This window comes from Triticum dicoccoides, chromosome 7B (genome assembly GCF_002162155.2).
Source record: "Triticum dicoccoides isolate Atlit2015 ecotype Zavitan chromosome 7B, WEW_v2.0, whole genome shotgun sequence".
NCBI classification, from domain to species: Eukaryota; Viridiplantae; Streptophyta; class Magnoliopsida; order Poales; family Poaceae; genus Triticum; species Triticum dicoccoides.
This window is the reverse complement of record NC_041393.1, coordinates 728,779,126-728,787,987: the sequence shown is the minus strand read 5'-3', so window position 1 is coordinate 728,787,987 and position 8,862 is coordinate 728,779,126. Positions and strand designations below refer to the sequence as shown.

At 42.2% G+C, this 8,862-nt stretch overlaps 1 pseudogene; it reads right to left on the bottom strand.

The window, feature by feature from the left end:
* Positions 1-5,974: 5,974 nt before the first annotated feature.
* On the bottom strand, positions 5,975-8,507 carry LOC119339566 (annotated as a pseudogene).
* Positions 8,508-8,862: the final 355 nt, after the last annotated feature.

The following is an 8,862-nucleotide window of genomic DNA, read 5'->3' as shown; positions in this document are numbered from 1 at the left end:
CGTATATTCTAAATATTCCGCCATGCATAGTGGAACACATAAATCTACTAATGCGGTGAAAATGTTTTATTTGACAATATTGTGACCAGAAATCTCTAATGAATGTACACAACTCACAGTTAAACATACCTTATCATATTTTCTATATATGGCATCTCGGGAACTGCAACGGAAGATTTCCCATAGTATTAACAGCTAACCATGAAGTTATAATTCTCTCTTAGAAAGGTCTTATACTCAGAGAATCAGCCACCTGATTGTGCATGTTTTGTACTCAAAAAATCATCCATCCCACTCTGGACCCCTTTTCAAATACAACAAATTAACCATGTAAATATAGACTTGCATAACTCAAGTATGACATACATGTAGCTCAATTTTGGCATGGTGAACAACCTTACTACAGATCTATCAAGAAAACTCATACTCAGATATAAATTATTTTGAGAAATCAGGGAAGTAGTCAAATCCTAATTGTCAAATGTATACGAAAATATTTGAAGTCCACGCATCATACCTTTTCTTAGTCCTAAAAAAGACATATAATAATTGTTTATACCATGGAAACAATATGAGATTCACAGTTTCTTCGATGAAACAACATACCTAATCAAAATCCTGTACGTAGAGAAAAAGTGAATTGGCTCGTCAATGGTTATTTTATGGGTGTACGAACATGAGCATACTGCAGGGTGTCACTGATCTTATAGTGACATTACACATAATTAGGTCAAGAGGGGTGCTGAAGTAGACAAAACAGATTTCCGATGAGGCAATATGGATCAAGTGGATTTACTCAGGGTCCCTAATCCCCAGCTAGTTCTCTCCCTATCACGCATAATTAATTAGGTCAAGAGGAGTGCAAATAGATGCTCCAGAAAGATTTCCGATGATACAGTACAGATCAAGCTGATTCATATATTCTGGGTTACGTGAACTGTAAAGAATTCCACATACCAAAGAACGAAGGAAGGATTTGTGGAGTGGCTGCTGAATTTATGGGAGATGAAACTCAACAGTGTATTGTGTATGAGCTGCGACGCCACCGGTTCGTCTTGGTTCCTCCACACGGTAACCTCAGTGATCAAGCATCTTCAATTCGCTCAGACCTAAGTAGGTCGTTACTGCAAATCCATGCTTTCTTGCAGTCTTGCCTAGAGGCGCTAGGAGAAGTCGCCCGAACCTAAAATTCCTTGTCGTTGTTACCTGGAAGCACCGATGCTACGGAAGCCTATCATGTGGCGGGGAAGGGGATTGAAAGTAAGACGGGATTACCCGCAAAAAAAAGTAAGACGGGATTGGATTATTGTGGAGAAAAGAAAAACTGATGCGATTTAATAGTTTTTTTTTTCATGGTGACCATGGACGCTTTGTTTATACAACATATTTTTTAACGTACATTGAATACCATCTAGCATAGACTTCTTTTTTTCAATACCATCTAGCGTGGACTCTTTTTTTTCAGCCGGTGACTATTATTTTTCAAGTTAATATTTTCAACAATGGACTTTCACGTCTTGATAATATAATATAAAAGTCTTTCTCGAAAACAATATCTGCATAACCTTTCTTTTAAGCTAAGCCCACATGATTGGCGGTCTATAACTTTTTCTAATTTTTTAATTAAGATTGAATTTTTATATTGGTTAATCTGGACCGTAATAATTCGGTCCCATCGGATGAACAACTTGTATTTTCTCCTGAAACAATCAACCTGCTCCAAGTTAATTTGTACACGCGTGTGTGTTTTCTCAGCCAAAACGACCGGCCGGCATCGCGACATACGGTTGGAGTTTTTTTCAAAATTAAACAAAAGATCTTACACCATAATAACTCGATCCTATTGGCTTTTATTTTCTTATTACCTGATCAGAGGAGGGAGAGACCTGAGTGAGAAAAACAGTTATTTTCTGAATGAATAACTGAATAGAGAAGGGAGAGACCTCAGAGAGAGACGTACATACGTGAGAAAGAGAGAGACATGGGAGATTGAGCCCAGGAAAAAAAAGGGATGCTTCAGAGGCTGGGACAGATTGCGCCAGGAAAAAATTGGTTACGTGAGACATTAGGCCACAATTAGAACGTACGTGAGACAGAAAGAGACATGCGAGATTGAGCCAAGGAACTAAAAGAAACTACTATTAATGAGTTTGTAACTAATACGATGGGTTTGCTTCTAGTAATACGCATGGAAAAAAATTCTTTCAATCTACACCGTAATAAATTGGCCCCACAAGATTAACGGTTCTTAATTACTGATTAACGTGAGAATTTCTTGAGAGTCTAGAATTATAAATAGATAGATAGATAGATAGATAGATAGATAGAGGTACAGATAGATAGACAGATAGATAGATAGATATAGATAGATAGATAGATAGATAGATAGATAGATAGATGAGCAAGAGTTTTGCTGTTTTGTGCAGCTAGATGTAACCTGAGGGTGCCAGTGGGATATGTTTGGTCATCCTCAGTCTGGAGTCAAAGTGTCTGTCCATTCAATAATTGTTGCTGCCACTTTGACGTGGAGACCGCGACGACGCGACCCAGTCACCAGCTACAACCACACGGTGCTCCTGCTGATTGCTGGATTTTCTATGCATGCGCACTCATGTGTGTTTTTGACTTCCAAAACCGCGTCTTGTCAACTTATTAGTGCTACCAATCCTCGACGCAATTCACCCACGCACGCCAATATGTTCTGGGATTTAAAATGAGCAAGAAAGAGAAATGTTTCTAGGGTCCATGGAAGAAACAGAACCAGAGCCTGTGATGGAAATTCCATGTTTGGTGTTGTACTGTTGTGGTTCGCGGGGTGGCTTCCAGGGAATTCCCCGGAAAGCGAAGGGTAAGCACTACTTTTTTTTTTTTTTGAACACGGGTAAGCACTACTTGAGTTGGACGACGACCGCTTGGGCCTACCACCATACGCGCTTGAGTTCGACAACCACTTTAGGAATCCGCCATCCCGGCCCATTCAAATCCCTTCACGGTTCATTTTTCTTCCACGTCGCCCTTGCTCACTTTCTGCATTTGCATCCTCCTTGTTCGACACCGCCGCTGTGCCACTGCTCCCGGCCCATTCATGACTTTAAAATAATGTTCACGAATATGGGTAAAATGTTCATAACTTTTTAAAAAATGTTCGTGAATAACATTTTTTCCATATTGTCGAACATTTGTTTAAAGTCGTGAAAGTATATGAATGTTCGCGAACATTTCTCCATATTCGCGCACGACGCGAACATTTTTTTTTGAGGTCGTGAACAAATTTTCCATATTCATAAACATTTGTTTGAAGTTGTCAAAGTATATGAATGTTCGTGTACATTTTTCCACACTCGCGAACGCCGTGAACATTTTTTCCATATTTGTGGACATTTTTTTTAAGTCATGAAAGCATATGAATGTTCGCGAACATATTTTCCATATGCGAGAACGACGCAAACATTTTTTTTACATATTCACGAACGACGTGATATTTTTCTAAAGTTCATGCATTTGAATTTATTTGCATATTTCCGCCAGTGGCCGTTATCTTGCGGGCCTCCGATCCGACGTGTCATGGGTCAACGGCGTAAGTGGCTGGTCAGGAGGGGTCGGACAGACTTTGGACCCGAATGACATACTGAAATAGTTCAGGGACCAATAATGCACTTCACTCTTATTTCACGCATTCACTCAATGTTGCCCTACATGTTATATAGACTGCATGGGTTGCCGATGTGTATAACATGACCAAGGACAGACCATTAATGCACATACATTGTTGGATGAAGCTCAAAAGGCAGTATGTGTGAAAAAAACATGTGCCGGTTCTGCCGCCTTCAAACCGAGACATTCTCCGAGCGACGATCCCATGCACCCTCTGGAAAACATGCTGGAGTGTCGCACATTTTCTATTGAAACTCGTTCATTCCTTTTAAGCAAAATGAACCAGCATATCAGCAAGCAGATAGGATTCCTTTTGTCAGAGAAACAAGCCTGACGGGAGTGCCAGAATGTCCCCAGAAGTGTTGTTGCTATGAGGGATGCATTCCGGGGCGAAACTCAAGTTCGGGCGAAGCTGCACAAAGAGATGGGTGACTGATTCAGGTTGGTATCAGCAAGGCTGGCAGATTGGGTTGTTAGGCCATCCCATGCTCTCTTCTCCCCCTTTGAACCCGTCAGGAGTTCCTTTAAACCCGTCAGGACTTTTGTGCGACGTAGGCGTCATCGGCCGTCTCCGTCGGGTCAGATGGTCAGCTCTTCCTCCTCGTGATTCTGGTTCATGGAACATATTAGTCAGCTAATTCCCATCTACTAAGACACGAAGTTAATTCATTGACTTTCTTTGAATTTAGGTCAACATTAGTGTTGGTTCAAGAAACAACTTATGCTCTTTTCTTAAAACATGAATATTGCATGCAGTCCCAGGGTAAACAACTATCTGTCCACAAGTGTATTATTTATGTTGCAGCAAGCGTGGCATTATCATAACAATTCAGAGTGCGAATGGGTCTGTAAATTGAAGCTTTTTTTTTGGCAAATTTGTTTATAGGACAATGTTAAATCTTTGCTTAATTCGGGTAATTTTACCAACATTACAGTTACATTTCTTCAGAGTTCAGACACACATGATTCAGTAGAGGTTCCCAGTGGGGATTTTTTTTGACGAAACATCTCATATTTGGCCCAACCAGCCAATCATCTTACAACACAAGTGAGCTGGATAAGAAATGCCTTATTTATCTGGCCTGCTGCTTTCACGGCTTAAAAATTTAGACAAGTTGTAGCTCAAGTGCTCACCTAGTATAGGAGTTGCACAGAACTTAGGCCCTGTTTGGATACTCTAACTCAGTTAGAGGTTAAAGTTAGATTCTAACCCTGAACTAACTCTAACCAAAAAGGTATTTGGATGACAGGGTTAGATGGAGCGCCGATACGGCAAGGCGCCTTCACGGGCGGTGCGAGAGGGAGGGAGGGAGAGGACGAGAAGTTTCGAGAAAGTGGAGAGGGGTCTGCTGCGGGTAGAGCGAGAGAAAAATGTGTTTTTTAGTGGTCCTGAGAAGAACTAACCTAAATAAACACCTCTTGGGTGGGTTAGATTTTTTGGAAGGGTTAGATGCATCTAACCCAAACTAACCCTCCTGTTTGGATATTTTTGGGTTAGTTGAGTCCAAACTAAACCAAACTAACTCTAACCCATGGATCCAAACAGGGCTTTAGTATAGGAGTAGCACAGAACTGCAGCTCCATTTATCAATTTGGAATGATAGCCTTTTCAATGCAAGTGGAGCTCTCCCTTGTAGGCCATCATGGATTCTTCAACCTTGGCAATATAATAGCCCATGATCAGGACATATTAGCTCCCCCATAGTGTGCAAACCAAATCACTACCTTTGATTCTAGTGCTAAAGTTTGACAAAGTTTGTAGAAAAATATATAGCCATCTAAAATTGGCATATTTTTTTCTGTATACTTTGTCCAAATACCTTTTCATTTCATCCGTCATGAAATATATTTCTGTAGATGTTATAAAAAATTGGCATATTTTTTTCTGTATACTTTGTCCAAATTGAGTTAACCTCAATCAATTTGTAATGGAGTGAGTATATCCAACTACCTTTTAACTTTCTTGTATAAATAGTAATCTTAATGCTGACTGGAGTGACTGAGCAAACAACCTGTGCAGGATAACCAACCAGTTCAGTTCCCATTCCATGAATTGATTCATTCATTTTTATTTTATTTTGCTTATTACTAGTACTCTTCAGCTCATTTCCAATCAGCGAGGCGGCAGAGTCCTCAAAACAGAAACTTCACTAATCATCATCCCTTCTGTATAAAGAAGCAAAACCATGGCAGACCTGAATTTGCAAAAGCAACAAGCACAAATTTCACATTCAGAGAATATATCGTCTCTGCCTCCCTCTTTACACTTCATCATTGGCTCAGTAGCAACGCCCCCGACGCTGTCTTTTCTCTCTGCCAACTACGGTTGCTGCTGTCGGCTACCACCAAACTTCCTGACAACGCGGCAGGTGCCACTGCCGCTCGCCTTCCCCTGATCGCTCACTGCGGTCTCCTTGGTGTCCTGGAGCTGCTCCAGTGCCGCAACCACGTGCTCCATGCTCGGCCGGACACTCAAGTTACCAGAGAGGCACTTGCACGCCAGCGCGGCGGTCGGCGAGGGAGTACTGTCCGCCCAGCCGCGCGTCCAGGATGCGGGAGATCTGGCGCTTGCTCAGGTGCGGCCGCGCCCACTCCACCAGGTCTTGCTCACGGGATGGCCGGCTCCGGTCCAGTCGCCGCCGGCCGGCTAGTACCTCCAGCAGCACCACCCCGAAGTTGTACACGTCGCCCTCTGCTGTCGGATCCTCTGGCAAAGCAAACATTTAGAGAGGACCAGTTCATATTCTTTTTGACAAAATGCAGGGCCACTGCGACTATTTCATATTCAGATTCCATAGGAATTAAAATCATAAGAAAACTAATTCCTTGCTCGTATTCAGATGCTGTGGAAGAACAGACAATGATCCAGCATAGATATAACCCAACATGGATTAGCGTACACATTAGCAATGTTATATGGGGATTGCCCTACGCAGCTCATCCCTACTCCCTCCGTCCCATATTAATTGCTAGATAGATATACATCCGTCTGAGCGAAAATTAATATGGGACGGAGGGAGTACTAAACTAAACTAAAAAAAGTGCTCTGGCCACCATTGACCTGTTGCAAAGTACATGGATGCTTATCTAGCGGCAAGATTATGCAGGAATCTTTCATGGATCGGTCCCCTGCTAGTCCCTTGCATTTAAAGTGCATATAGCTGCTGGTGGTACTTAACTAATCTAAAGGTTTAGCTTGTGTGGTGATGGGGTCCAGTTTGCTTTGAAACCATAAAAAGTTTGGAGCAGCTGTGCTCTACCTAACTAATATGACCTCTTCAGAGCATGGTTTATAGTATAGCCAACTGCTGGCTATAAGCTATTGCCATGTCATCTATAGCCCATCTTATAGCTAATATGTACAATAGTTGATTACAAGAGTGTACTACTTTTTTATTATATGACCCACATTTCACTCTCACAAAGTGTCTAGGAGCACGCGCTAGAGCTGGCTCTTCACCGAGAGCCCGCTTACCTTCTCTCCTCTTTTCGTTCCTCCAACTAAGCAAAAATATACTAGTTTATTTCTTATAGCCAACTGACTCAACTCTATTGTACTTGCTCTCAAGACATCAACAACCAACCAAAGAATTTTAATAGTGTTCTTCGCAGTTTCCCGTAGTGCTTCTTGGCAACCATACCTACTGCATAGCAACAACATGATTCAACCCTGAGAAGCAAACTATGATGCTCAAGCTTCATAGCCTTTTTAGTAATAAATAGGAGGTTTAACAAAAATGAATATAAGCATTTCAGCAACACCAAAGCATGTAAATATAACATATGCAGCTGATCATTGCTTTAAAGAAACAAACTAAGCTCCAAGATGAGGTAATTTAATTCACCTGTATTACCGGTCGACCACCCAAGATCAGACAGCCTTTTTGCATAGTAGCTCGGCAATTCATCAATATAAAAGCTCGGACCAACGGTTGGTTCTTCTTCCTTTGGCTTCCCAAAATCAGACAACTTTGCATTGTAGCCCTGCAATCCATGTTCCATCAATTGACAAACAGTATTAATAAAACAAATCATCTTCTCGATCTAATTAGAATGAAAGAACGGAAACATACCGAATCAAGAAGAATATCTGATGTCTTGAAGTAACCGTAGATGACATTGGCCTTGTCGCTGTGGAGAAATGCGAGCCCTTTGGCTGCCCCAAGAGCAACCTTCATCCTCAGATCCCATGACAGTGGTTGGAAATGTGAGCCCCCTACATCATCATTCAGACATTCACTTGAACTTGTTATTATCTCACCCCCATTAGTAACTAAACTGGGAGGTGTTAACTGATCAGTGGAAGGCTAGGAGAAGGTTATACAGTAAACTGGTAATTACTCCTGAAAAGATGGTTATCCAAGCTTCCTTGTGGCATGAACTCATAGACGAGTAGGTGCTGCTCATCTTCGAGGCAGTACCCTAGCATCTTCACCAGATTGGGGTGTGTCAATCGGCCTAGGTGATTCGCTTCATCCTGCACATAAGGTTCAGAAACAGATTCATGAATGAATTGGAATTGGTTGGCACTGAGTTAAAAAAAATGGTTGGTACTGAGCAACACTGACCAGCCATTCCATGTGGATTTGGAAGCTTTCCTGGTTGAGCTTCTTGATGGCGATGGGCATGCCGGTCCTAGGGCTTGCCGGGGCGAAGGAGGCCTCGTCAACCCACCCTTTGAACACCGATCCGAAGCAGCCCTCACCGAGCACGCTATCCGGCCGGAAGTTCCTCGTGGCCTTCTTGAGGTCCGTGAAGGTGAAACTTCTGAGGTTGGCTGGCTGGAGGATCTCGTCCTCGCTCCTAGGGGCCGCGGGCACCATCATCGACGGCCTCCGGAAGCAGTTTGCCATGAAGGTGATGTATGATGTATTGATGTATCAAATCAAACCAAGCTCCACGAAACAACAGATGATGGAGATTGGAGAATTTGAAGGTGAGTAGGACCTCTTGCCCTGACCGAGCAAGCTTGATATAGCCTTAAATTAAAAGTGATGATTGACTACTGAGTAGATGTAGACGCTCACAAGTGTGAACCCTGATTCCTCGAAGTCTACCAGAAAGCACGTAGCTTTCAAGGTGAAGACCAAACAAAGGCCAACTGGATGAACATGCATGCGCACTAGCTGCACTTCATTATTTATTCCGGTCCTCAGCTACAACAACTACCACTCTATATTTAGTATTTAATGGATACAGAAAAATAGG